This window comes from Schistocerca nitens, chromosome 1 (genome assembly GCF_023898315.1).
Source record: "Schistocerca nitens isolate TAMUIC-IGC-003100 chromosome 1, iqSchNite1.1, whole genome shotgun sequence".
Taxonomy (NCBI): Eukaryota; Metazoa; Arthropoda; class Insecta; order Orthoptera; family Acrididae; genus Schistocerca; species Schistocerca nitens.
The window spans coordinates 1,203,670,997-1,203,697,611 of record NC_064614.1 but is presented as its reverse complement, the minus strand read 5'-3'; the positions used below and the strand labels follow the sequence as shown (position 1 = coordinate 1,203,697,611).

At 43.6% G+C, this 26,615-nt stretch overlaps 1 protein-coding gene and 1 pseudogene across 1 annotated transcript in view; one reads left to right on the top strand and one right to left on the bottom strand.

Annotated features, from left to right (window-relative positions):
- Nucleotides 1–26,615, top strand: part of LOC126201157 (tyrosine-protein phosphatase non-receptor type 23-like) — an 85,916-nt gene that overhangs the window by 38,998 nt on the left and 20,303 nt on the right. The window lies entirely within an intron of this gene.
- LOC126211222 (5S ribosomal RNA) lies at nucleotides 7,743–7,860 on the bottom strand (annotated as a pseudogene).

Genomic DNA, 26,615 nt, shown 5'->3' with positions numbered 1-26,615 from the left:
ATCAGTTTTCTTCCATTCTTCTGTACAAAATTCGTTTTAGCATTTTGCACCAATGACTTATATAACTGATAGCTCGGTAATATTCACACATTTAGCAACTGCCTTCTTTGGAATTGGGCTTATTACATTCTTCTTGATGCCTGGGGGTATTTCGCCTCTCTCATACATCTTGCGCACCAGATGGAAGAGTATTGTCATGGCTGGCTCTCCGAAGGCTATCAGTACTATCAGTAGTTCTGACGGAATGTCGCCTACTACCGGGGCCTTATTTCGAGTTAGATCTTTCAGTATTCTGACAAATTCCTCTCGCAGTACCACATCTTCCATCTATCTCCATCTACGTCGTTTTCCATTTCTATAACATTGTCTTCATCTCCGTTGTATGGACCCTCTACATATTTCTTCACCTTTCAGCTTTCCCTTCTTTGGTTAGGACTGGTTTTGCATCTGAGCCCTTGGTATTCACACAGCTGCCTCTGTTTTCTGGAAAGGTCTCTTTGACTTTCCTGTTGGCGGCATCTATCTTCCGCCTAGTGACATATGTTTCTAAATCTCATTTGTCCTCTAGCCATTCCTGCTTAGCCATTTTGCACTTCCCGTCAATCTCACTTTTTTAACGTTTGTATTCCCTTTCGCTGTTTCATTTCCTGTATTCTTATATTTTCTCCTTTATTAACTAAATCCAATATCTCCTATCTAAGGATTTCTACCAGGCTTTGTCTTTTTACCTGTTCGATCCTCTGCTGCCTTCACTATTTCATTTCTCAAAGCTACCCATTCGTCTTGTACTGTATTGCTTTCCCCTTTCTAGTCAGCTGTTGCCTAATGCTCCCTCTGAAACTCTCGACAACCTCTGGTTCTTTCAACTTCTCCAGGTCCCATCTCCTTAATTTCCTAACTTTTTCCAATTTCTTCAGTTTTAATCTACAGCTCATGACCAATAAATTGTGGCCAGAGTCCACATCTGCCCCTGGAAATGTCTTACAATTTAAAAGATTGTTTCAAAATATTTGTGTTAGCATTACATAATCCATATGAAACCTTCCGATGTCTCCTAGTCTCTTCCAAGTAAACAACGCTTCGTTGTACAGAGCACTCCTCCCTTATGACTCCACTACTCCATTTATAGTAACTTTTACTGCGAGGAAACGCGTAACTCTAGGCTTCCGTCGAACCACTTGGAACTGGCCGCTTACAGGAGAGGTGTGTAGGAGGCGGCCCGTTCGTTCGACTGCAGGCGCGCTGCAGCGGTCGGTCGGTGGGTCCCCTGTCGCAACCTGCTTCCGCGCCGCCGCCGCCGCCGCCGCCGCCGCCGCACGAGCGAAACGCCGAATGGACGGCGCACGCCGTTCCACACGCTACGTCGCACGGAAAATTGTTCCGCCGATACCGCAAATGAAAATCGTAAAAGTGCTCGCTAGAAACGCCTGAAAGCCCACGCAAAGCAGCTCTGTTCACGCGCCAAGTGCGACAAGTATATAACGTGCGGGCAACATTATTGTTAGCGACAGTATCTCCATACAACGAACGTCAGTCTACCCCGATCCCTGGCTTGTTAACTTTCGAATGGTGTAGAGTTGGCTTACTGAACAACCAGATCAATATTTTATGGGTGTCATTCGCTAGAATTGCCACGTATAACGGAATGTAGGTTTCCACGACAGGCAATGTCGGCTCCCGCGAAATCAAAAGTATAATCGTATCTGTAAGCTAAGGGACCTCGAGATCCTCGAAACAACACAGAATGAGGCGAAAATGTGGACTTTAAAAGGTGTTCTGAGAACATCGCGACGCCAGGTCAATAGGCACAAATGCGCGAAGAGACCCATTACTATTCTGTTACGCCTTCGCAATTAACCACTGGAACAGTAACAACCGTTACAATTTTACAATACAAACTGTAATGTGTTTGTACCCTGTCATCATCCGTATCCCATGACGAATAATTTGCATGATATTCTGATTCTATTGGTAGCACAAAGTTCCTTTGGTTTATTTACAAACGTTAATTTCTTGACAAAAGTTTTCAAACTGGTTTATGAATGTGTTACAGCATAATTATATCTTTCATTAACGCGAGATGTGTTGTTTATACCTTTCGAACCCTGCATTTCGCAAATACGTCTTGAAGTGCTCAGTTCTGTTTCATTTATTAGTTTTGCAGTTTAACTACGAGTATTTACACTGTAGCCTTGTAATCTCCATGTACCCATAAAAACGTTATCAACAGCAGTGCTGCTATTTCCCACAACCCTTGTTGTAATTTGTTTGAGATAGCTAAATACGACATGGTAAATGAGTTACGTGTAGGTCTAGAATAGGTACGCCTTAGAAAGTTTACGTAACAGTCATAAGTTTTTGAGATGAAATACTCATATAATCTTTGCCATGGGTTCCAGCGGATTTGCTATTCATCGCGAGTGGCTGCTATTCGCTGTATAACTCATTTATCTAAACGTCAGTAGCATTACGAACTGACTGATAAACTACATTGCAGTGCATAGAAACACCTAATCGCCAAAAAAATATTGCAGACACCCAAAGAACAAGTAGAAAGATTTAGTTTCGCATTATCAGGTGATAACTGATCAAAATTACGAATGCAAATAAATCAATAAATGAGAATCGGTACAGTATAACATCCACAGATACTTTGAAATCAGTTTTATTTGTCAAACTGTCAGTTCGGCTAAATGAAGGGCAACGTAGGGAATACAACTGGTGTACCAAAATTCAGTGAGAGAATAAAAAACATAATTGTATAGCAGAAGAACAGCCCGTTTTATTATTTAGGTAACAAGGAAAAATATCAATAAATGGATAAATCAATTAATGTTATTCACACGAAGAGCATTACAATTTATACACGCAGTAACATGATATTTGTCACCATACGATAAACGATTTATAACTGAATAGAGGAATGTGCTATCCGTGACACAGATCACCGTGTCACACGACAAACAAGTATAAACATTAAGTCGCTGCGTTAAATTACTATTATAGCGCGACCATTCGAAGGAGACTGATTTGCACCAAAGGAGGGATGGAATGCGCTTTCCACTAAACTGCCGATGGCCTTCGGCATGCAAAGACTGGGAAGAAAAAGAATACGTAAAAGAAGAAATGGCAGGGCTGCCTACAAATGTTCTCAGGAATGCACTCGACAGTTCACGTCCGCCTCTACAAAAAAGGATTTATTGTAGTTCTTAGGCCGCTTTCCCCCGAAAAGCGTGAAGGTATTTAAAGCAAGGCTGTAGTTAATTCAGGGAACCATGAGCTACTTGCCGAACAGGCGGTGCCGGTGAAAGTCTGTGCTCGACCAGGGCGCTGCAAGAAAGCCGCTTTGCTCTGACAAAGGGCAGGGCGCAGCTATTTGCGGAGAGGTGCGTGCGAGTTGCAAAAAGGGGCTGCTATGGCGTAAGAGCGCCATAGAGTGGGGGCGTGATAGAGACTGCCCGTCCGGCTCCGACTCGTTTACAAAGAAGGCTGTTCAGAAAACACTCGTACCACCCATCCCAGAGTGTTGTTCAAGTCGGTAGGCCCCATACCAAGTATGGATGCTGAAAGCACGTGCAGGCACAGGTTTGTTCGATACATGGGAGAACGCTATGGAAATGTTGAAAACCACAACTGGCAGACGCTTTAACATGGACGTCAAGTATTACGCAAAACTCTTTCGAGGCACTCACATATCTGAGAACCTAATACTTGTGCTCGGACCATCGTTAAAAGTCTGCAGTGCGGCACAGTGTCAAACTCTTGCCGGAAAACTAGGAATATGATATTTCGCAATTGCCCTTCATCCTTGGTTCGAAAGATATTCTGCGAGAAAAGGGCAAGTTGCGTTTCGGAGGAGGGGCTCTATAAATCCGTACTGATTTGCCGCCAGAAACTTTTCTGTCTCAAGGAAAAATATTGTATCCGAATTTAAAAAAAAATGGTTCAAATGGCTCTGAGCACTATGGGACTCAACTGCTGTGGTCATAAGTCCCCTAGAACTTAGAACTACTTAAACCTAACTAACCTAAGGACATCACAGGATTCGAACCTGCGACCGTAGCGGTCGTGCGGTTCCGAATTTAAAGTATGCTCAAGAATTCAACCGTTAAGGATATTTATCTATAATTACTGGGCTCCGAACGCAAAATTTTTCTTAAGTCAACATCGAGACTGCAATCTGCTTTGTCGATATGAGCTCTCAAAACAATTGCGCTACTCTCCCTGAGGTAACTTAATCTTATGAACACAAATTACGAACAACATGACCAAGTCACCAGCTTTGAATCCACTTCATCGAGATTGTCTACCGGCATGCAAAGTGCGTTGGCAGAAACGCCATAGCGCGGCTTTGACAAAAAGTGGAGCGGCGGTCGCGAAGTTGGCGCCCAGGAGAAAGGGAAGCCGAGCCTTGGATCTGACCGTGACACTCACTCCAGATACAGAGTCAAGGCGCAAACAGATCGCGGACCGGTGTCTCGTGTTTCTGGTGAGGTGAGACTCAAACTTCACGGAAATGCTCAACCCGAACAACACACACGAAAACAGCAAGGACTACTGTGCCTGTAAATGCAACCATGGAGCGTGTCTGAGTAAATGGTCGGAAAGTAGCTTAAGGGCTAATCCGCTTCATAATGTTGGAATACAAACACTATGATCGATAATGTCAGTCTGCATATAATTTAAAACCACCAACTGAATCTTCCTTCCCTCCGGTACCTTTCACCACCGTGTTATGAAAACACGTCATCTACGAGCATTGTTTCTATATCACACCAACGGTACCAGTTTGCGTAGAGGCCGCTCTCGAAAGTTATCGTAAATGATCACTTTGAACTGTTGTCCGCCCCCGGTAGCTGAGTGATCAACGCGACAGAATGCCAAGTCTACGGGCCCGGGTTCGATTCCCGGCTGGGGCGGCGTTTTCTCCTCTCAGGGACTGGGGGTTGTGTTGTCCTAATCATCATCGTTTCATCCCCATCGACGCGCAAGTCGCCGAAGTGGCGTCTAATCGAAAGACCTGCACCCGGCGAACGGTCTACCCGACGGGAGGCCTTAATCACACGACATTTACATTTTTTTACTTTGAACTGTTTAATGACCAATACAAAACAATGGGAGGGGGAAAAAGTAGCTAAAATTCTTCCTGCGGGCGGAGGGTAAGAAGTGGCAGGTTGTCTTATAACACACTTTGCTATACACACTTCTGAAACAGTTGATGAAGCACCATTCTTGCGCGAGTGCCTGTTAGTTAGGGAAGTGCTTACTTTCGTAAATTCTGTTTCTCCGGTTCGGCGATTTTTGTATTACACTTTCAGTGTCGTGAAAATATTCTCCTCTTATGTACCCTTTTATTTTGGAACACAGAAGAAAGTCACAGGGGGCACTTCCGAATAGTTCTATCATTCGAAGTTCGTAATAGTGGTTAACTGTTTTATCTTAAGAGAATAATTCATGATACGCAAACTCCTTAATCGAAACTACTAACCAGAGTTGACTTTGATTCTCAAATGTTTTGCTTTCTTTATCGGTGGTGATAGGCTGTCTTCTACTGGCTCGGCTGTTATTTGTTTCCTTGTAAATACACTCCTGGAAATTGAAATAAGAACACCATGAATTCATTGTCCCAGGAAGGGGAAACTTTATTGACACATTCCTGGGGTCAGATACATCACATGATCACACTGACAGAACCACAGGCACATAGACACAGGCAACAGAGCATGCACAATGTCGGCACTAGTACAGTGTATATCCACCTTTCGCAGCAATGCAGGCTGCTATTCTCCCATGGAGACGATCGTAGAGATGCTGGATGTAGTCCTGTGGAACGGCTTGCCATGCCATTTCCACCTGGCGCCTTAGTTGGACCAGCGTTCGTGCTGGACATGCAGACCGCATGAGACGACGCTTCATCCAGTCCCAAACATGCTCAATGGGGGACAGATCCGGAGATCTTGCTGGCCAGGGTAGTTGACTTACACCTTCTAGAGCACGTTGGGTGGCACGGGATACATGCGGACGTGTATTGTCCTGTTGGAACAGCACGTAGCCTTGCCGGTCTAGGAATGGTAGAACGATGGGTTCGATGACGGTTTGGGTGTACCGTGCACTATTCAGTGTCCCCTCGACGATCACCAGTGGTGTACGGCCAGTGTAGGAGATCGCTCCCCACACCATGATGCCGGGTGTTGGCTCTGTGTGCCTCGGTCGTATGCAGTCCTGATTGTGGCGCTCACCTGCACTGGCCAAACACGCATACGACCATCATTGGCACCAAGGCAGAAGCGACTCTCATCGCTGAAGACGACACGTCTCCATTCGTCCCTCCATTCACGCCTGTCGCGACACCACTGGAGGCGGGCTGCACGATGTTGGGGCGTGAGCGGAAGACGGCCTAACGGTGTGCGGGACTGTAGCCCAGCTTCATGGAGACGGTTGCGAATGGTCTTCGCCGATACCCCAGGAGCAATAGTGTCCCTAATTTGCTGGGAAGTGGCGGTGCGGTCCCCTACGGCACTGCGTAGGATCCTACGGTCTTGGCGTGCATCCGTGCGTCGCTGCGGTCCGGTCCCAGGTCGACGGGCACGTGCACCTTCCGCCGACCACTGGCGACAACATCGATGTACTGTGGAGACCTCACGCCCCACGTGTTGAGCAATTCGGCGGTATGTCCACCCGGCCTCCCGCATGCCCACTATACGCCCTCGCTCAAAGTCCGTCAATTGCACATACGGTTCACGTCCACGCTGTCGCGGCATGCTACCAGTGTTAAAGACTGCGATGGAGCTCCGTATGCCACGGCAAACTGGCTGACACTGACGGCGGCGGTGCACAAATGCTGCGCAGCTAGCGCCATTCGACGGCCAACACCGCGGTTCCTGGTGTGTCCGCTGTGCCGTGCGTGTGATCATTGCTTGTACAGCCCTCTCGCAGTGTCCGGAGCAAGTATGGTGGGTCTGACACACCGGTGTCAATGTGTTCTTTTTTCCATTTCCAGGAGTGTACCAATAATATAACGTCTCGTCACCTGCAGTCACCGTTCGAGCCTCTAGCAATAGCTGAAAACTGTTTATGGGACGTCTCCGTTTCCACATTCCTCATCAACTTCTGTGTTTCTGAAGGATCTTAGGAAATTTTACCAATCCGCCCCACAACAGCAGTCATTTGTGTGCACTGAGATAGACCAAGAGACAACGACATTTCACCGCTGGGGTATACAGTTGGCATCGTTGTCCTAGCTCCTTATTTTTATTATTTTTTATTTTTGAAGCTTGAAATTCAATCTTTGAGTCTACGCCTTTGGTAACACCTCCATTCCGAAACTACATCTACGTCATATCCACACTCTACAAACCACTGTTAAGTGCATGGCGAACCGTACTCCATATTGTACCACGTTTTAGAGTTTTCTCTCCATTCGTTACCTATGCAGCACTGGAAAAATTGCCCGTAACTTCGTCTGTGCACGCTGTAATTAGTATAATCTCGTCCTCGAGGACCCTTCTAGAGCGACATATTTTATTTTTATTTATTTATTTACCACTCCGTCCACAGGCCACAAGTGGCCCATCGGGACTATTCGACCGCCATGTCATCCTCAGCGCTGGATGCGGATAGGAGGGACGTGGGGTCAGCACACCGCTCTCCCGGTCGTAATGATGGTATTCTTGACCGAAGCCGCTACTATTCGGTCGAGTAGTTCCTCAATTGGCATCACGAGGATGAGTGCACCCCGAAAATGGCAACAACGCATGGCGGCCTGGATGGTCACCCATCCAAGTGCCGACCACGCCCGACAGCGCTTAACTTCGGTGATCTCACGGGAACCGGTGTATCCACTGCGGCAAGGCCGTTGCCTCTATTTATTTATTTACTTAATTGTAAACAGCGAGCTGCAGCATATTCCTACATTCTTCAACACAGTACCTTTGCCTGGACGGCGAGTGTCCATCGGAGACAACGGTATCGTCAGGAGTGTCCCAGGGAAGTGTGATAGGAGCGGTGTTGTTCTTTATATACATAAACCATCTGACTGACAGGTTGAACAACAATCTGCGACTGTTTGCTGATTACGTACTACGGGAAAGTGTCACTAAGTGACCTTAGGAGAATGCAGGATGACTTAGAATAGCTATTTGGTGTGATGAATGGCAACTTGCTCTAAATGAATCAAAACATAAGCTAATGCTGATGGGTAATTTTCGAATATAATGATGGCGGTGTGTTATTCGACACAGTCACGTCGGTTAAATATCTAGGCGTGACGTTCCAAAAGGAAGGAAGGTTAGCGTTTAACGTATAACGCTGCAAAGCGACATGAAATGGGACGAGCCGATAACGCCTGTTGTAGGGAGACTTCCTGCAAAGTGTAACTCAACTATAATGCAGCCAGCGTACTGATAACTCGTGTGATCCATTAAGGGGCTCCGGAACGCCCTATACTTGCAATGTTAAAATAACGCTTATAAATTACATCTTTCCTCACAAAGTATTTGAGGTAGGAAGTTGAACATTTTACAGATTATTTATTGGAATATGGGCTACAACTTAACACAGGGATTTTACAAAATTTTAGTTCAGTTATTAAAGATGATTTTTTTCAATTGTAATGAAAATTCAAAACATTTTTTTGCAATTTTTTATTTATATATTCAAAATATACAGTTTTTTGGAAAAAGGCTGTGTTAAATAATGCAGAAGGTACTGTGTAACATTTACTGAAAGTTTGAAACAAATATGTTTGGAAGATCCTTAGAAAACATGTAATTAGTATGAGAAAATAAAAGTTTTGGGAATCGAGCGACAAAGATTGGATTAACTTTTTAGTGCATTCCAGGTCCATAGGATGGATTATCTTCATCCTCTGCAAACTCCTCCTCCAGCTTCCTCTTGTTCCTCCTCCTGTTTACTCTTGCTTGTATTTCTAGACTCTTTACAGCCCTGTCTGCAGCCCGAAGGCGTTCCTTGTCTAAAGCAAGCATCGCTCGTACCATGTTAGAACCTATCTTCATTCCCATATTTCTAAATACCTTGCACCTTACAATGTTGCCATCATTGAAAGTTGCAACAGCATCATACACACCAAAGTGAAGTGTTTCTATTCCAACAAATACAGTCTTGGGGATTCTCGACCATATAACACTATTTACACTTTCATTGGGGTTTTGAGTTTTTCCGTGAATACACTTTTTCAACAGTTCAGGTGCTGCTAAGTCTCTGAAAATAGGTTTTATCACCTACATTATTGCATGAGGCAGACTATGTTTTAGAGTGTACACTTCACCAGTTAGCAATCCTTTGTTATATTTACACCAACTGTCTTCTTCTTTGGGACACAAGCTATGTTGGGGATTTTCATCGTCTTTATTGTTTACAGTAATAACACATACCTTTGGCTTTCCAACATTTCTCCTTTTCTTAAAAGCCTTCAGAGGATTTCTAATAACTTTACTTTTACTCATTATTATACTTCAACAAAACAGAGACTCAAGAAACAGAATTAATTACGAATATTTTCAAGATAACAACAGAGTAAATAAACATGAAACAATCGACAATCACACCAGCGATATATATTGAACCATCACAGGTTAACCACAACACATACTTTATCTCACATCACTAAAATGTACCTGATGAACACGGACGTTAATAATAACACCATTTGACAGCAGTTTAACAGCGCCACAGTGGGTCACGCCCATGTAGAGCACATTTCAAAAAAAATTTAAAAATAGTTGTAGTCTTTGGAATTGAATAAATTATATATCTATTCAAAGTTAATAGTCTGCAGATTCAGAAAATGCAAAAAAGTAAAAATTGAACTTTTCATGATTTTGAGCCTTTCTGGAGCCCCTTAATGAGTACTGCTGTACTGCTCGAGTGTATATCACTCCCCCCCCCCCCCATCCCCCCTAGGTGGACAAAGAAAGACATTGAAGAAATTCAGAGGCAAGCTGCTAGATTTGTCACCGGTAGGTTCGATCAACATGCGAGCATTACGGAAATGCTCCATCAACTCAAATTGAAATCCCTGGTGCGAAGACGACTTTCTTGAGAAAGTTTAGAGAATCGTCATTTGCGATTGACCGCAGAACGATTTTACTGCCACCGGCGTACATTTCGCGTAAGGCCCGCGAAGACAAGATGAGAGAAATTAGGTGTTGTACGGATGCACATAGACTGTCGTTTTTCCTTCGCTCCATTTGCGAGAGGAATATGAAAGGGAAAGACTAGTAGTGGTACAAGGTACTCTCTGCCATGCAGATGGTGGTACCTTGTGTAGTACGTATATAGATGCAAATTACTGCAGCCTCCTTCTTACCTACGATACAGCTTTTCCCGGTTTCGCGACGCTCCTTAATTTATTCTGTGAAAGCGAGGCACTTGATCTGTCTGAATTTCCTAGACGGTAAACTCGTTCTGCCCGACGTCTAGTGATGTGAGGACCGAAGCAGTACTACTGAGCGATGTGGTGCAGTATTGCCATATTGTTGAAGAAAGACACTGGCACTAAGCTAACGCTTACCAATTATGACGTACTTTCCCAAAGGCATTTCTTCGACACGCCCTATAACTCAGCTGCATTTCTGGAAGTATTTTATTTTGCCCTCTTCTGAACTCCAACGATACATAATTTACTGAGAAACAGATCGTGGACTTTCGGCATCCTGAGACAACTTCTGCAATTCTGGACGGAACGTTCCAATTTAGGTTCTTACATCAAGGCCGCTTTGACCGATCCGATGAAACCCAAAATTGGTTACCAAATCTACGCCAGCCTCTCCATTACTTCGTAGGTTGTGTTAAAATTTCATTTCTTTTGCAGTTCTCATGTTTTTGTAGCTCTTTACAATACGGTACACCCTGTGCCGATTTTCTAAGCATATTTTACGAAAAGTCTTTCCATATGGTGGAATAAACAACTTGACCATGTATAGTCTTCTTTCTGGGTATGCCACTTCCCGATTGTCATAGGCTTATAGCGCTAAACTCTAATGACTTAACTTAGAGAACCGTCGTTACCTTAGACGAATTTCTCACACCTCCATTCCAAAAAACAACTTTCTCCTTTTTCCTTCCTCTAGAATCAGAGAACTGCCCATCGAAATGTGACAGTTATTTCTTCTGTACACTGTATTTTGCAATATGTTTCACTCAGCATTTGTACGAGGCAAAATTTCACATTTGTAAGTAAACTTATGATGGACAAATCGATAAAATCATTTGCGAACTTTGTTACTGGACAACTTTTGGGAACTGTAACAAAACACTAGGTATATTCTTTCTTTCTAACATGGCAGTATCATCGGATACTCAATGAACTAGAAGATTTATAATTCCCAGAAGTCAAGATATGATGGAAACTTTTCAGAATGAAATCACCGCCGGCTGTGGTGGCCGAGCGGTTCTAGGCGCTACAGTCTGGATTCGCGCGACCACTACGGTCGCAGGTTCGAATCCTGCCTCGGGCATGGATGTGTGTGATGTCCTTAGGTTAGTTAGGTTTAAGTAGTTCTAAGTTCTAGGGGACTGATGACCTCAGAAATTAAGTCCCATAGTGCTCAGAGCCATTTGAACCATTTTTTTTAATAAAATCACCAACACGACATTATGGAGGAATTGGATGTTTTGTCTAGGATATCAGAGTAATGTTCACTGTCACTGTCACTGTCAGTACTTCATTTGCTGCCAATGTGTTACGTCCCACGGGAACGTGTTCTGGAACAATATCGTCCATATTTCAATTATCGTCTGAATATTCTGATGCAGAAAACGCCTGTCAGAAACAAATGCTGTGTCATTTCTCTTATTTATTTCTTGTAGTTTGCTGTTGAAACGTTAGAAATTTTGGCACCATCATTCCAAAAATGCACTATTGTGGTCGATATTCTGGACAGAGCAACTTTCGTACACTGAGACTTCATGACTTTGTTCTTGAAAAACACCTATGTAACCACCACTTAGAAAGGTGTTTACTGTTTTATACATTTCACTTTCAATAATGTTCTAGCAGAAAAGAAAAATTTGGATAATGAACCTCAGATATTCAGGTGCGGCACTTTCCTGCTTGGAAAATTTACAAGTTTTACTCTGCAGAACTGACCTACGAATGTTTTCTGAGAGCTTACAAAGAGGAATATCTTTTGAATGGACTCGGATGGCAGTGTGCATATATAAGGAGCAGAAAAAATCAAAACGAAATAGACGGAGAAAAAAGGTAAGTAAACTGTTTATTGTTTCAAAACTAATCCCCATAACTGTTTATACATTCTTCCTACTGTGATACAAGTTGCTCGCTGCCTTCATGGAAAAATGTCTCCGGTTGCCTATGCGACCATGATTGTAATCAGGCTTGCACCTTTTCGTCCAAAGCAAATCGACGCCACGAATGTCTTTCTTCAGAGCTCTAAAAATATGAAATCGCGTGTCGAGAATGTATGGAGAATGTGAATGAGGCCACATACTGCCAATGCCGTTTCGGCTGCGCTGCAGAAGTTCCGCTGGGAAGCCCTTACACATCCTGATACAGTACCGATCTCCCCCCCTCCCCCCCCCCTCCTCCCCATTTGATTTCCATAGTTTTGGAGCCCTGAAGAAAGATATTCGTGGCCGTCGATTTTCTTTGGACGAAGAGGTGCACGGTTGTACAATCATGGATTCGAGGGCAACAGCTAAGATTTTTCCATTAAGGCATTGACCATGTTCTCTCAGAGTTGGATTAATGTATGTTATGGCGATTACTTTTGAAACTACACTACTGGCCATTAAAATTGCTACACCAAGAAGAAATGCAGATGGTAAACGGGTATCCATTGGACGTATATATTATACTAGAACTTACATGTGATTACAATTTCACGAAATTTGGGTGCATAGATCCCGAGAAATCAGTACCCAGAACAACCACCTCTGGCCGTAATAACGGCCTTGATACGCCTGGGCATTGAATCAACCAGAGCTTTGATGGCGTGTACAGCTACAGCTGCCCATGCAGTTTCAACACGATACCACAGTTCATCAAGAGTAGTGATCGGCGTATTGTGACGAGCCACTTGCTCGGCCACCATTGACCAGACGTTTTCAATTGGTGAGAGATCTGGAGAATGTGCTGGCCAGGGCAGCAGTCGAACATTTTCTGTGTCCAGAAAGGCCCGTACAGGACCTGCAACATGCGGTCGTGCATTATCCTGCTAAATGTAGGGTTTCACAGGAATGAAGGGTAGAGCGACGGGTCGTAGCACATCTGAAATGTAACGTCCACTGTTCAAAGTGCCGTCAATACGAACAAGAGGTGACCGAGACGTGTAACTAATGGCACCCCATACCATCACGCCGGGTGATACGCCAGTATGGCGATGACGAATACACGCTTCCAATGTGCGTTCACCGCGATGTCGCCAAACACGGATGCGACCATCATGATGCTGTAAACAGAACCTGGATGCATCCGAAAAAATGACGTTTTGCCATTCGTGCACCCAGGTTCGTCGTTGAGTACACCATTGCAGGCGCTCCTGTCTGTGATGCAGCGTCAAGGGTAACCGCAGCCATGGTCTCCGAGCCAATAGTCCATGCTGCTGCAAACTTCGTCGAACTGTTCGTGCAGATGGTTGTTGTCTTGCAAACGTCTCCATCTGTTGACTCAGGGATCGAGACGTGGTTGCACGATCCGTTACAGCCATGCGGATAAGATGCCTGTCATCTCGACTGATAGTGATACGAGGCAGTTGGGACCCAGCACGGCGTTCCGTATTACCCTCCTAATCCCACCGATTCCACATTCTGCTAACAGTCATTGGATCTCGACCAATGCGAGCACTAATGTCACGATACGATAAACCGCAATCGCGATAGGCTACAATCCGACCTTTATCAAAGTCGGAAACGTGATGGTACGTATTTCTCCTCCTTACACGAGGGAACATAACAACGTTTACTAGGCAACGCCGGTCAACTGCTGTTTGTGTATGAGAAATCGGTTGGAAACTTTCCTCATGTCAACACGTTGTAGGTGTCGCCACCGGCGCCAACCTTGTGTGAATGCAGTGAAAACCTAATCATTTGCATATCACAGCATCTTCTTCCTGTCGGTTAAATTTCGCGTCTGTGGCACGTCATATTCGTGGTGTAGCAATATTAATGGCCAGTAGTGTAATAAACAATTTACTTGCTTTTTCTTAGCTGTCTCGTTTCCATCTGACTGCCACTTATAGAAGGGAATTCGATCCCTGCTTGTATCGAACAGGGACCGATTGTATTAGACAACGCACCACATCGCTCGGAGAGTCGCAACGAACCTGCAGAAGAAACCAGAAGTCTTCTAAATGTGTCAAATCACTGCGGCGCCCCGTTCGGTCAGAAAGTGAAAGGCCGCAGCCAGCAGCTGCAAGGTGGCGGGCGGCGGGCGCTGTCACGGAACAGCTGATTACCATCAATATTTCCACCCACGCCTCTGGCGGTATCGAGATCCGCGACATGGCCTGCCTCGAGTGGTGTTCAAGTAGGCTGCAAGGCTCGTTCCGGCGAGATATAGCTGCAGGCAATAAGGAACCGCTACTAAAATTTAATACCCGGTACCACACTATTATCAGACTGAGTACACTAAAAACAATCGTAGACGTGACGTACGTAGACCTTATGCGAAATTAACTATTTAGGCGACTAGCACGTTTACTGTACATGCGCTTTTTATGCTTAGCCCTGTGGCGCATAGCGTCCACTACAGTGGACAGCTGTTAATGGTCGTTTCTTTGGCATTTTCAATCAGTCCTGAGACTGCAAATGCACACAGTTCACTGCAATAGGCACTCCCTACTGGTGTTGTGTGCTGCATGCGTTTTCAGCCTCATGACTGATTGAAAACGCCAGAGAATCGACCATTACAAGTTGTCCACTGCAGTGAAATTCATGCACCACAGGGTTAAAACACAAATTTCCCTAACAGACAAGCAACACCGCGTGAAACAAGCGCAGAAAGCAATGTGGGACGTACGACGAACGTATCCGTTAGGTCAGTGCGGCGAAATTTGGCGTTAACGGGCTATGGCAGTAGACGACTGACACGAGTGCCTTTGCTCACAGCGGAATATCGCTTGCAGCGACTCTCCTAGAGTCGTGACCATATCAATTGGACCCTAGATGACTGGAAAACCGTGGCCTGGTCAGATGAGTCCAAATTTCAGTTGGTAAGAGCTGATGGTAGGGTTACGGTGTGGTGCACATCCCACGAAGCCATGAACCCAAGTTGTCAACAAGGCACTGTACAGACTGGTGGTGGTGGCTCCATAATGGTGTGGGCTGTGTTCACGTGGAATGAACTGGGTCGTCTGGTCCAACTGAACCGATTGTTGACTGGAATAGCTTATTTTCGGTTTCTTGGTGAGCATTTGCAGCCTTCATGGACTTCACGTTACCAACCAACGATGGAATTATTATTATGGAGGCCAATGCACAATGTCATCAGGCCACAATTGTTCTCGAGTGGTTTGAAGAACATTCTGGACAGTGGACGAATGATTTGGCCACCCAGATCGGCCGACATGAATCCAATGAACAGTCATTGGACATAATCGAGAGGTCAGTTCATTCACAAAATCCTGCACTGACGACATTTTCGCAATTATCATTGCTCAATATTTCTGCAGGGGACTACCAACGACTAACTGAGTCCACGCCACATTGAGCTGCTGCACTATGCTGAGGAAAAGGAGGTCCGACACGACAGTAGGAGGTATTCGATGTCTTTTGTGACCTCAGTGTAATACGAGTCTGAAGGTAAATCAACACCAAACTGTGCCGGCCGAGTGGCCGTCCAGTTCTAGGCACTACAGTCTGAAGCCGAGCGACCGCTACGGTCGCAGGTTCGAATCCTGCCTCGGGCATGGATGTGTGTGATGTCCTTAGGTTAGTTAGGTTTAATTAGTTCTGAGTTCTAGGCGACTGATGACCTCAGAAGTTAAGTCGCATAGTGCTCAGAGCCATTTGAACCATTTTTGAACACCAAACTGCAGGACCTTGGCATGTCCCTATGTTTCTTCCAACGGTACTTTTTGTATATATTCGACCTTAGGTACAGTCCATAAAAACTAAATTTTGTAGTCACACTTGGAACCTAAACCTCAACCAGGTACATATGCCATCAAGACCACATAAAGTGATTCTTAAGATAAACATAGTATACATCCTTGCTTCCAGTGTTCACAATGAAGTTAGTCCCGTTCTTAGAATCTGCAGAGTTGTCTACATGACGACCACACACTAGCAAGTAACAGATTAACTAATTATTCGCTCCAGACAAACTACTCGAATTCTCTTCCTCATATTAGAAAGGTGGCAAGGATATTATTTCTGCTAAGAGATGATACCTTTCTTTTCCTTTCAGTTAACTGGTATACACAATGAAGTTAGCCCCAGTAGTGGACCACAGACGCCATCGGCGCATTTAGTTAATGCAGGTTGAGGCGCATTTAGTTAGTGCAGGTTGCCTATATCAGGGGCAGGTATGCACTCGGAGGCAAACCTATTGTTCTGCTTTGATTCACAGATACTTAACCTATTGTTCTCCTTTGATTGACAGGTCATTAACCTATTGTTCTCCTTTGCTTGACAGGTCCTTAACCTATTGTTCACCTGCCCACATCCCCTCTCCCCCACATGTCAGGAAACCTCCCCCCCTCACTGCTGCAGGTACACTTGCAGATCTGAGTTATTGGATTAGCCCCTCTCACTCTTATCAATTTGATTGACTACTTAATTAAATTGATCAATTAATTAACCTCTCCCCCTCTGGTAAACCCCCTCCCCTGCGATCCTCCCTCCCAGAAATTGGTGCGGAAAAGACTCAGTTGAAAGTTTGTTTATTTAGTTAATGAATTTGTCCGGAAATCAATTGCTGTGTATGGAATATTGTTTAAGCAATCTGGACAATGTGTCAAATATTGTTTATTTAAACAATTGAGCGGATTCGAGGCAGTGTATGGAATATAGTTTCAGGAAATCGATCACCTCATCCCCTCCTCACCCCCTCCCCTCTCTCCCTCCCCTCTCCCCTTCCCTTCCTCTACCTGGAAACTGGCGGCTCTTCGGTGGAGAGGAAGGATCTCACGAAGGGTAATTCAAGGGTATATTGTTTTTTTTTTTATAAGAAAAAAGTTTGCTCATAATCCTCTGCTGTTTGGAAAGACGCAGATCTTGTGAGATGTAATTACATTGATTGCATTTCTTTTTTATTCCCATTGTGCAAGGATACCATCATGGAACACACATCACACGTAATTACACACAGCTAAAAATCTTTCAATCGTGAAGCATGCACCACCCACCGTACCCTGTGCACTGGACGACACAGGATGCTACCGCACACGCTCCCAGGAGTCGGGATGCACCAGTGGCCGCCTCGAAGTGGTGATGCAGCTGTTAGCTGTGTAACCACATGCAGGTGTCAGTCTGCATCCCACAAGAATGAGGAGACGGTATCCCTTTGATAGATGACACCTGGAAATACCTGTCGAAATACGTGCTCACCTAGGCACTGTTGCTGGCGCAATGGCACAGAGCTGCAGGTCTAGCGCTATAGGAATCTGTGTCAATGTTTGCCAGAATAGCTCAGCCCGCATTGTTCCTAGATATGCTAATGGGACATGCGAGCTGTCTAGCCGTGCATGCATGTTTACATGCCCAGCGTGGCTGACGCATCGTTGTGAAATGTTAGTGTAGTGACTCACCATCACAGGCGCATCTAAAAGGTTCTCAGTGTTACACTGACGTCATGTGGCTATGTAAATAAGAGCCAACTCGACCTCTCAGAAATTGTAAAATGCCCAGAAATAGTTAGCGGTTGCTTTTGTGATGTCTCAGCTTTTCCGCAGGGAAATTCTTGCCCAAATAGGAGCTGTTTAAGAAAATAGCTCAGAATAACGACCGAATGCATTCTTTCTGATGGTGCTAACATGGCACTTCATCCGCCACGTGTTAGCCTTTCTGGAAGTCGTTAAGTCCTGCTTTCAACAAACATCTCGAAAACGGCAAACATTCTCATTGCTGTGTACAGGCTCCTGTGTCCCAGCACGAACAATGTCTTGTGAATGAATGGAACATTCTGATTGGCTCTTACTGAATTTACCTGCCAACCTGCTGCTGCTGCCGGTGTGGAAACACTCTCCACCTTTTTTTCTGCAGATGAGGCTTTCAGCTGCAAAACTATTTTGTACAGATGGTCACATTGCACTGACAGTTAAACCCTACGAAAGTGGCATACAGATCGTCTAATACAAAAAGACACTTGCTCAATTACGCTGCTCTGTCAGTCAGAATGGAAGGTTAGATACTAGAGCGTGAAACCGATCTCCAACCCAGCAATATATCTCCGTGTACTGTGTCGATGTAGTAAACATACAATATGTATCCTGCGCCATAAAAAATCGCCCCTTTTGCATCATGCATACAGCTATCGACCAATGGACACTCATATATATACTGCAAAGACAGACAGCACTGTATATACTCCTTGCAACACTAGATATTTTCCCGCATCCGATGGTCACAAGTCATCTGCTTCTGAGGCTTGACCAGAGCATCCTCGGCGGACCGAAGTCGCTCTCCAAACTGTTTTACAAAGATGGGCCCATTTCCCCTTGGCACAAAGGCATCACCGTTTCTGGTCCCTACCTGCTTGCTTGCTTGTTATCTACACCAATCTCTATACTCTGGGATTACAAGAACATATATAATTTCACATGGTCTGCCAGAATATCATGTCATTCTCGAGAGACACTTGTACATATACCGTGAAGACTGTTGTACAAAGACTGGGCTGGTTCCCCTCGGCACAAAGGCGTCACCGTTTCTGTTCCCGAGCTGCTTGCTTGCTTTTTTTCTACACCAATCTCCAGACTCTGTGATTCCAAGAACACATTTATTTTCACATGGTTTGCCAGAATATTATACCATGTACACGATACTTCTCGTCATGAAGCACATAGCAATGTCGCTTGCATAGCAGTATTGCTCATGCAACATAATTCCGAAGATATAGACTGGAAATTATTTCTCTAGAAACACGAAACTTTAACGAGATGAAGCATGCTGTAAACCACTGAGTATCTAGAAACTTATTCTGTCTGTGAAGACCTTTATGTGAAAACTCGATAAAATAGAGGAAACTCATATTTCCACTCACGAATACCCGTTTCGGTGATGTATCAGATTACAAATAATTCCTATAATTTACAAAGTCTTATGTCTATAGAACCAGCAAACATGTCTTCCACCTGTCTTTCACCTTCTAGATGTGCACACCATTATCGATGTTCTCTCAACTAAATAAAAGACAGGAAATCTGAAGAAGCAGTCAATCAGACCATTTACATGGGAGAGAATAATGGTCCGCGCAAACGCATGTCCATATTGAGTCTTCTCAAATTCCCATAAAAGCTGTCCAACACATCCTAAGTACTAGTTCGTTATTCAGCAGTCTAGAGGACGACATGTTAAGCCAGCTACATTCCTGCATCCCAACAGGCCTCTCCATTTGGACAGCTCCTACCGTTAGTCGGAAACGTGAATCATTCCCATCACAGGTCACCGGCGCTGCACGCCAAGCACACATGAGTGTTATTTTCGGAGATGAACTTTCTCATTAAAAAAAGGTCAGTGCGAGTAGTATTGACAGTCTGAGGGTTCTGTACAAACTTAATTATGTATATAGACAGTTCATACATCTCAGGAAACGAGAATTACGACGATTTTTGCTTGTTATCGACATTGATACTGGCAAGATATTGGTCCTGAGAATTCCAAGACTTTCGAGAATGTTTTACTTTCAAGTCTGAAGTCGGATAACAAATGACAAAACAAAAATCTTTTTTTCGTGTGATATAATTACAAATTAACACTTATCGGGTTTTTTCCCTTTACTAGTACTGTTAATCTTCATTATAGGCGAATGTCATGATTCTAGGTCAACGGGAAGCTCCTTATAGATTTTAATGAGTGAGTTTGCGGGTATCAAAATATATGACGTAAATGGCCGTATCTTTTGATTTCACAGACTTACAAGCTCCAGTTTTTTACATCGCCAAAGGACCGCAGACTTTAGTATGTAATATACATTTCAATTTTGTACGTTTCCCCCTTTCTAAGGAAAAGAGTTTTTCAACAGTCGTACTGATAGACAGACAGACGGATAATAAATTGATCCTACAAGGGTTCCTTTTCACTGACTGACATACAGAACCCTGAAAGGAGTGATTTATTAAGGAGGATGATACGTGAGAAAGATTGTAAGTGTAAGAAGGCTAGTGCAACATACGATGTGTGGCTGCAGAGGTTTCTCACAGCTCTTGATTTCTCGCTTTACATCGTCAAATAATTTCTGTGTCGTCCTAATGAACATAGTATGTTTGAGTCAATTTCTGAGTATTCGTTGATATAAGACGATAATGGTATTAAATCTTTCACGAGCGACGTTCCCAGAGACATGAGGCAAACATGATAAACATACTACGATAAATCTCCGAAATTCCAGAACATGGAAGGAGACCGTTTCTCGTCACTAACATGTGGTAGAAATCAGACGCCGGTGAAAGGCGTTATTGGGCAGGATACGTTATTCGGCGCTTACCACCTGGCAGAACGTCAGCTGCGCGTGCCGACAGCAGCTGCTGCCAACAACGACCGTAGTTTGTCGCCTCTTACAACCGGCGTAAAATTACGAAAATCAACTGATCAATGTGGAGAGTGCAGCTCCACTGTTGCGCTCTTTACTCTCCTTCTCACATGGAAACTTCGTAGTCAACTGTAAACTAGGACCGTCTCTCTGATGCAGCGTGCTGTCCGACAACTTCATGTTGCCAACGTCACGTTTCTAAATACTGTTAAACGTTATTTTAACTCAACTTTGCCCTCTGGAGTCCAAGGAATAGTGTTAAGATAGACGCAGTTTACGACAAAGATGTATACTGCGACTACAGCAGTTACAGAAAGGAAAGACAGCACGAACACTAACAAGGGTACCGCACGAACTTTCCCTCACAGATCTGATTCACACTGTCAGGGTTTGTAGAGCGCGAATAGAAATTCAACATATTTAAACAGGACGACGCAACTCTAAACCACTTTCGAGAAAATCAAGTTTGAAACTTCTAGACCTGCTTACATAATTTCTATGGTCGCTAGGATTCGAGGAGTCCACAGCTGAGCGAGTAACGGCTAGTCACACACGTGCGATGTTGCTGGATCGAATCTGGCTATCGGTAGTTTTTTCTTCATTCCCACTTTTATTGCGCCAACGTACAGTATTAAAGTAGTCCCTACGAAATGTACTCTTCTGGTGCAGCCTTGCGAAGTTTGTTTTTACATGCAGGCGACGAAGCTTACAAAACGATAACGAAACTGCCCGTCCATTACCGAACAGAGTAGGGAGACAGCTTCTAGAGAAGATTGCATAAAAATTCAATCAGCCGTTTACCACCAGTCGTCTTTACCAGTATTGGGTGATATGCATCGACATGTGTGGTACGCTACTACACTGAGTGAAGACCGCGAACCGTTTATAACTGCAAACTCACTTTGCTTTGCAAAAGATACGTTGAAAAATCATGCACATGCAAAAATTCGGCCTTCATCAGACGTGATGTATGTCACAATAATGACTGTTTTCGACGTTTCTCCGATCAGTATCATCCCGATTTGTGTAGTGCTCCATAGGTTTCATATTATGCTTGTCACAAATGTAGGTACAATAATATAAATGAAATGACTATACTGATTGGACTGAAAGCCTCCTGTATCCTTTTTTTGTTTCCATTCGCCTTACAAAGAAAGTTTTTTCTCTTTCTTTTAGGATAAATATTATGTACATAACAAATAAATCATTAACTATTGGTAATTTGCACAGTCAAAATAAATCTGTTGTTAGAATTAGATGGAAGTGAAAAAAGTACCAGCAGCGAGGTTCAATCTACAGACCTCGCACTACAAGGCTACGCACTTGCTCGCCCGATTACGCACTGCTTGAATGTTTGTGACGAAACGAAGTATATAAGCACGCCTCAAAATTTTTTAACTCTTTCTTCTCTAAAACGCTCGAGAGTTGCGTCCTTCGGTTTATATATGTTGAGGTCGTAGCCGTGCCCCATACACCCTGTCAATATGAAACAAATCAGTGAGGTCGTACAGTCCCCGTGCAAGCAGGTGTTCATACAGCTCTCCTAGTACATACTGTATGATATCAGAAAGGCACACTTGAAATTAAGAGAAAATGCATGATTCCTGTTTCTGATTTTACAATAGAAAAGTCTCACACATCGATGTCGGGACCATTGGAAGGAAATAATCTGTTTTGAGTTTGCGCCATTTAAAGAGCTGTTCATGATGCCGAGGGGAACATGGCACGTCTCGTGTCTTTGGGAGTCATCTCATAATGTGTAACTTATTTGCCAATTTCCACAATACATTTCACCGAAATGGAGCCACATATCTTGTTGACGACAGTATTCGTATTTGATAACCAAAACTGTACAGAGGCAGTGGAGCGGTGAATATATTTCTGTCCAATGTCCAACACTTTCTGTATACGGGAGCGGGACGTGGTGCTGATGAGAGATAAATGTGACACCACTCTGTGCGCAGTACGGCCACAGCGGACATAGTCTTTGCCATGAATAAATTACAGGAGCCGATATCAACAGAGGGCCAAAACCACAAAATGTACTAAGTATGTTACAGATAATACAACAGATATGAAAATGTAGCACGTCTAGCAGACAAGATGAAATACGTTTGCGTTTTTGCAGCATGATCATTATAGACATCTGAAGTTTCCGTAGCCACCCTCTATACTGAGAATACGTTTGTAAAACGCTCGTGCTGCCTGTTTTGAACACGCTGATCTCCAAAACCACTAGGCGAATTTTGATGGGGTTTTCGAGAGTAATTTGTGCGCAACTTCAGGCAACATTCATAAAAATGTATGTACGTTCCACATCACCCTCCGAAACCCGTGGACCGATTTCAGCAAAACTTGGTACACATATTACCATCCGGAAAGAATCGTTGTGGCGGGTTAGAACCACCAACCTTTTTTGCAACAAGCTTTATAGATGATTTCAAATACTTACGAAACTTTTTCTCACTGAAGACCCCCACAAATGATGAAACGACAAAACTTTATCGCTTAGTAATTTTCGCTGTTCATGCAGTAAAACTGTCGCATCAGGCAGGACGTTTTAATTTATTACTTCCGTAGCCTACTACCATCTCTATTCGCCATACATTTTGCAGACAATGTTCACATACGAATAACACCTGATGCACCTCAACTTACATCATAGTTCAGGAAATGTGACGTCATAAACACTGAACTGCGTGAAAACGAAACTGCGAGGCAACATTCGTCAGAGATACACATGAAATATGTGTACAGATATGTTAAATCTATGTGACACGTGCCTGTGTGGGCAAAGCCAGGGGTAGAAAAACTTCTGCTAAACCCATGGACCAATTTCAACCAAACTTGTACACATATTACTTATTATCTGGAAAGAAATACTGTGGGGGTAAGAGCCAGTAACCATCGTGAGCGTGATAATGCGGACACAGAAGGGGGAGGAGGGAATGGAGAAGGGAAGGAGGTTCAAATGGCTCTGAGCACTATGGGACTTAACTGCTGCCCAAGGCAGGATTCGAAACTGCGACCGTAGCGGTCGCGCGGTTCCAGACTGAAGCGCCTAGAACCGCTCGGCCACTCCGGCCGGCGGGGAAGGAGGATATGGACACATAGAGGGAGAGGGGATGGGGACGAGACGAACAGAGAGACGTTGAGGGAGAAGTGGTCAGAAAAAACATAGGAGAAGTTGAACAGAGATAGGGGCGAGGAGAAGGTGGACAGAGAGGGGGACAGATGAGACGGACAGAGAGAGGGAGAAGGAAGTGACGGACTAATAGAATTGAAATGAATATATAAACGCGCAACACCGGGTACTCAACCAGTCAACAACATATCTTTATCATTCTTAGCCTTCTGGAATACTAGCTTCAAAAAACTTTCGGAGAATGCTGTCAGGGAAGGTTTGAAGGCATTTTTTGTCTCGCCTATCACATTTTACACACTAATTTCCCCATTCCACTGAATTTTGGTTGATGGGAGGGAGAGGGGAGGAGGGGCGGGAAGCTTCAGCTTTTATAACAACAAGGAAGCTGAAATAATAGTGAACTTAGCACAAATAGTGTTCGATTCAGGTGCATATTCTACATTATCGAATGTAAATTTCTTATTCACTGCAACAAATATGTCACTTCAGTCTTTAACCTATGCTACACTTAAAATATATACCAATTTTGACTGCGAAGATATTCAAAAAATGAAGTTCATCGAATCTTGATGATTACTATCATTTCAGGCTGGCTACTTTTCAGAGCTGATTCCTAGACTGACGGAAATGGTGTTAGACCATGAAGCATCAGTGCGATATTTATCAAAATTTGTGGAATTGTCATCACTTATTTTTCGATTTCGGTCATCTATGGAATAACTGAAATAACTTCTCATGATATTGCTCTCATTCCTGATCTTAGATCTTCCCTTTATTTCCTCAATCTTACACTCTGTTCTTTTCTTTTTTCGTCTCTCCATATAGGGACGTGCTTCCTGAGCTTTTCCCGAAAACCCCCGACCTTTCGAATCTTGTTTCGAAAAATCGCCTAGTCTACAATTTCAGCTTCCATAATGTTGATTTCTGCTAAGCCCGTTTTCACTCCCCTGAGCCGACTGATTTGTGTTTTGGGATTTTATTCGCAATGGCCAAATATTTTTTTAGTCAGTCTTTCCGGGTTCATACGAACCATGTGACCATAAAATGAAATTCTCCTTTTCCTGAGAGCATCAGACTGTTTTCCATTTTGGGTGTAGATTTCTTCATTACTTCTTGTCGTCCATGTACTTCCAACTTATCTTGAACCGAGTATTTTCCGTAGTTCCTTCCTTGCCTTTTGCTCGAACTTTTCAGTTTCACCCTTCTTGTTGAGAGCCAAAATTTCGCTGCATAGAGGCACTTCGGTTTTATGATATTTTTTGTTGTAGTACTAGAGTTTTCTTTTCATTGAGAGTGATTTTCTATTGCAAACGTTCTTCGTTAAATGGTAAGCCATTTCCATCTTCTGGGCTCTAATTTTTGTTTGCATCTTAGCTACACCGTTTGGCTGTATATTTCTCCTGAGCACTTAAATTTATTCACAGTGTTGATTCTACTGTGTCTTGTGCTTGAGAATTCTGTCTATAATCGTGGCTTTTTCCGACGTCTCCTTCGAAGCCCGTTTTACATGAGCGACTATCTCGTTAAAATCGACTACTCAAAGTGCATCCACCTTTTTTGGACGCGTGTAAATGAGCAACCAATCACGCGTCTTCTAAGATCGGAAGTTAACCTACTCTGAATAAGCTCACTTGTATTATAGAAATGGATTTTGTGTCTTCTTAATCTCTATTGTGTTGTTTGCTTTTTATCGTGACACAAGGTCCTGATATTTTTTCCTACTACGGTTCTCTTACAAGACAGATGAAACATCTGGAAGTATAAACACATTTACTTTTTAGAGTCAAAAAGCCTACATCATGCATAAACAAGAACGTAAATAGATAAATGTGTTTTAATAAAAATTATTTCAACGGTGAAGTACTCATAACTATTTGACGAGAAAGGTAATTTTTTATGTTCAGGAATTATGGTGGATTTTAATGTTTGTTACTAATTCTGTCTTCTTGAAAGAAATTTGTAATCGTGCCTTTCTCCGCAGTCTCTTTCGACAGGTTGGTTCGCTCAGCTGCTGTATTGATGTTTTCGGGAAATATTCCTAAATCTTCCGAAAAGGATAGATAGCTGAGTTTGCTGTTCGAGTTTTTATATTCGGATCTGATTTCTTGGGTTCATTTTTCTTGAAAGATTCTATTCTCTTATTACCTTTTTCAAAGCGCAGTTGATGAACAATTGGGGAGAGGCCATCACCTTGCATTAGAACAGTTTTTATTCCAAATGGTTCTGAAATTTCTCTGTCGAATTTTATTTTGAACTTTGTTCCTGTCCACAGGTGCCGACTCCGTGGAGCCTGAGGGGGCCCAAGCCCTCTCAAAAACTCTTTTTTTTTGGGGGGGGGGGAGTCCCCCCAATAATTTAAGAAAATTATTAGTTATATTATTCTTTGTAAAATCACAAAATTATGTTGGAATTTTTTATTTTCCTTGTTTGACGATAGTCACCTTTTAAAATACATTCAGTAATGAGTTAAAACAAATAATTATTACATTAGTAAGCAGGTTAACTGAAAACGAGTGGTGTGAATCATGATAGTGTTACGGTGCTGCGGGCACGCTTAGAATTTGTCCCCGTGCGCGAATCTTCGGGTAAAGTTTGGCGCCGGCGAGCCAGCACTGCGGCCGCGGCGACATCAAAATGACTGGAGCAAAACCGCATGGAACCCTCCGCCTCGCGTCGCCTTGACACTTTGAGACCTTACGACGCCGTGGCTATATAAAGCTCACCCTGCTGTCGCAGTCATTCAGTGTGGATAGTTTTGTTCAGTGCATGCTGCAGACGTGTTTAGTGTTCCGACTTTAG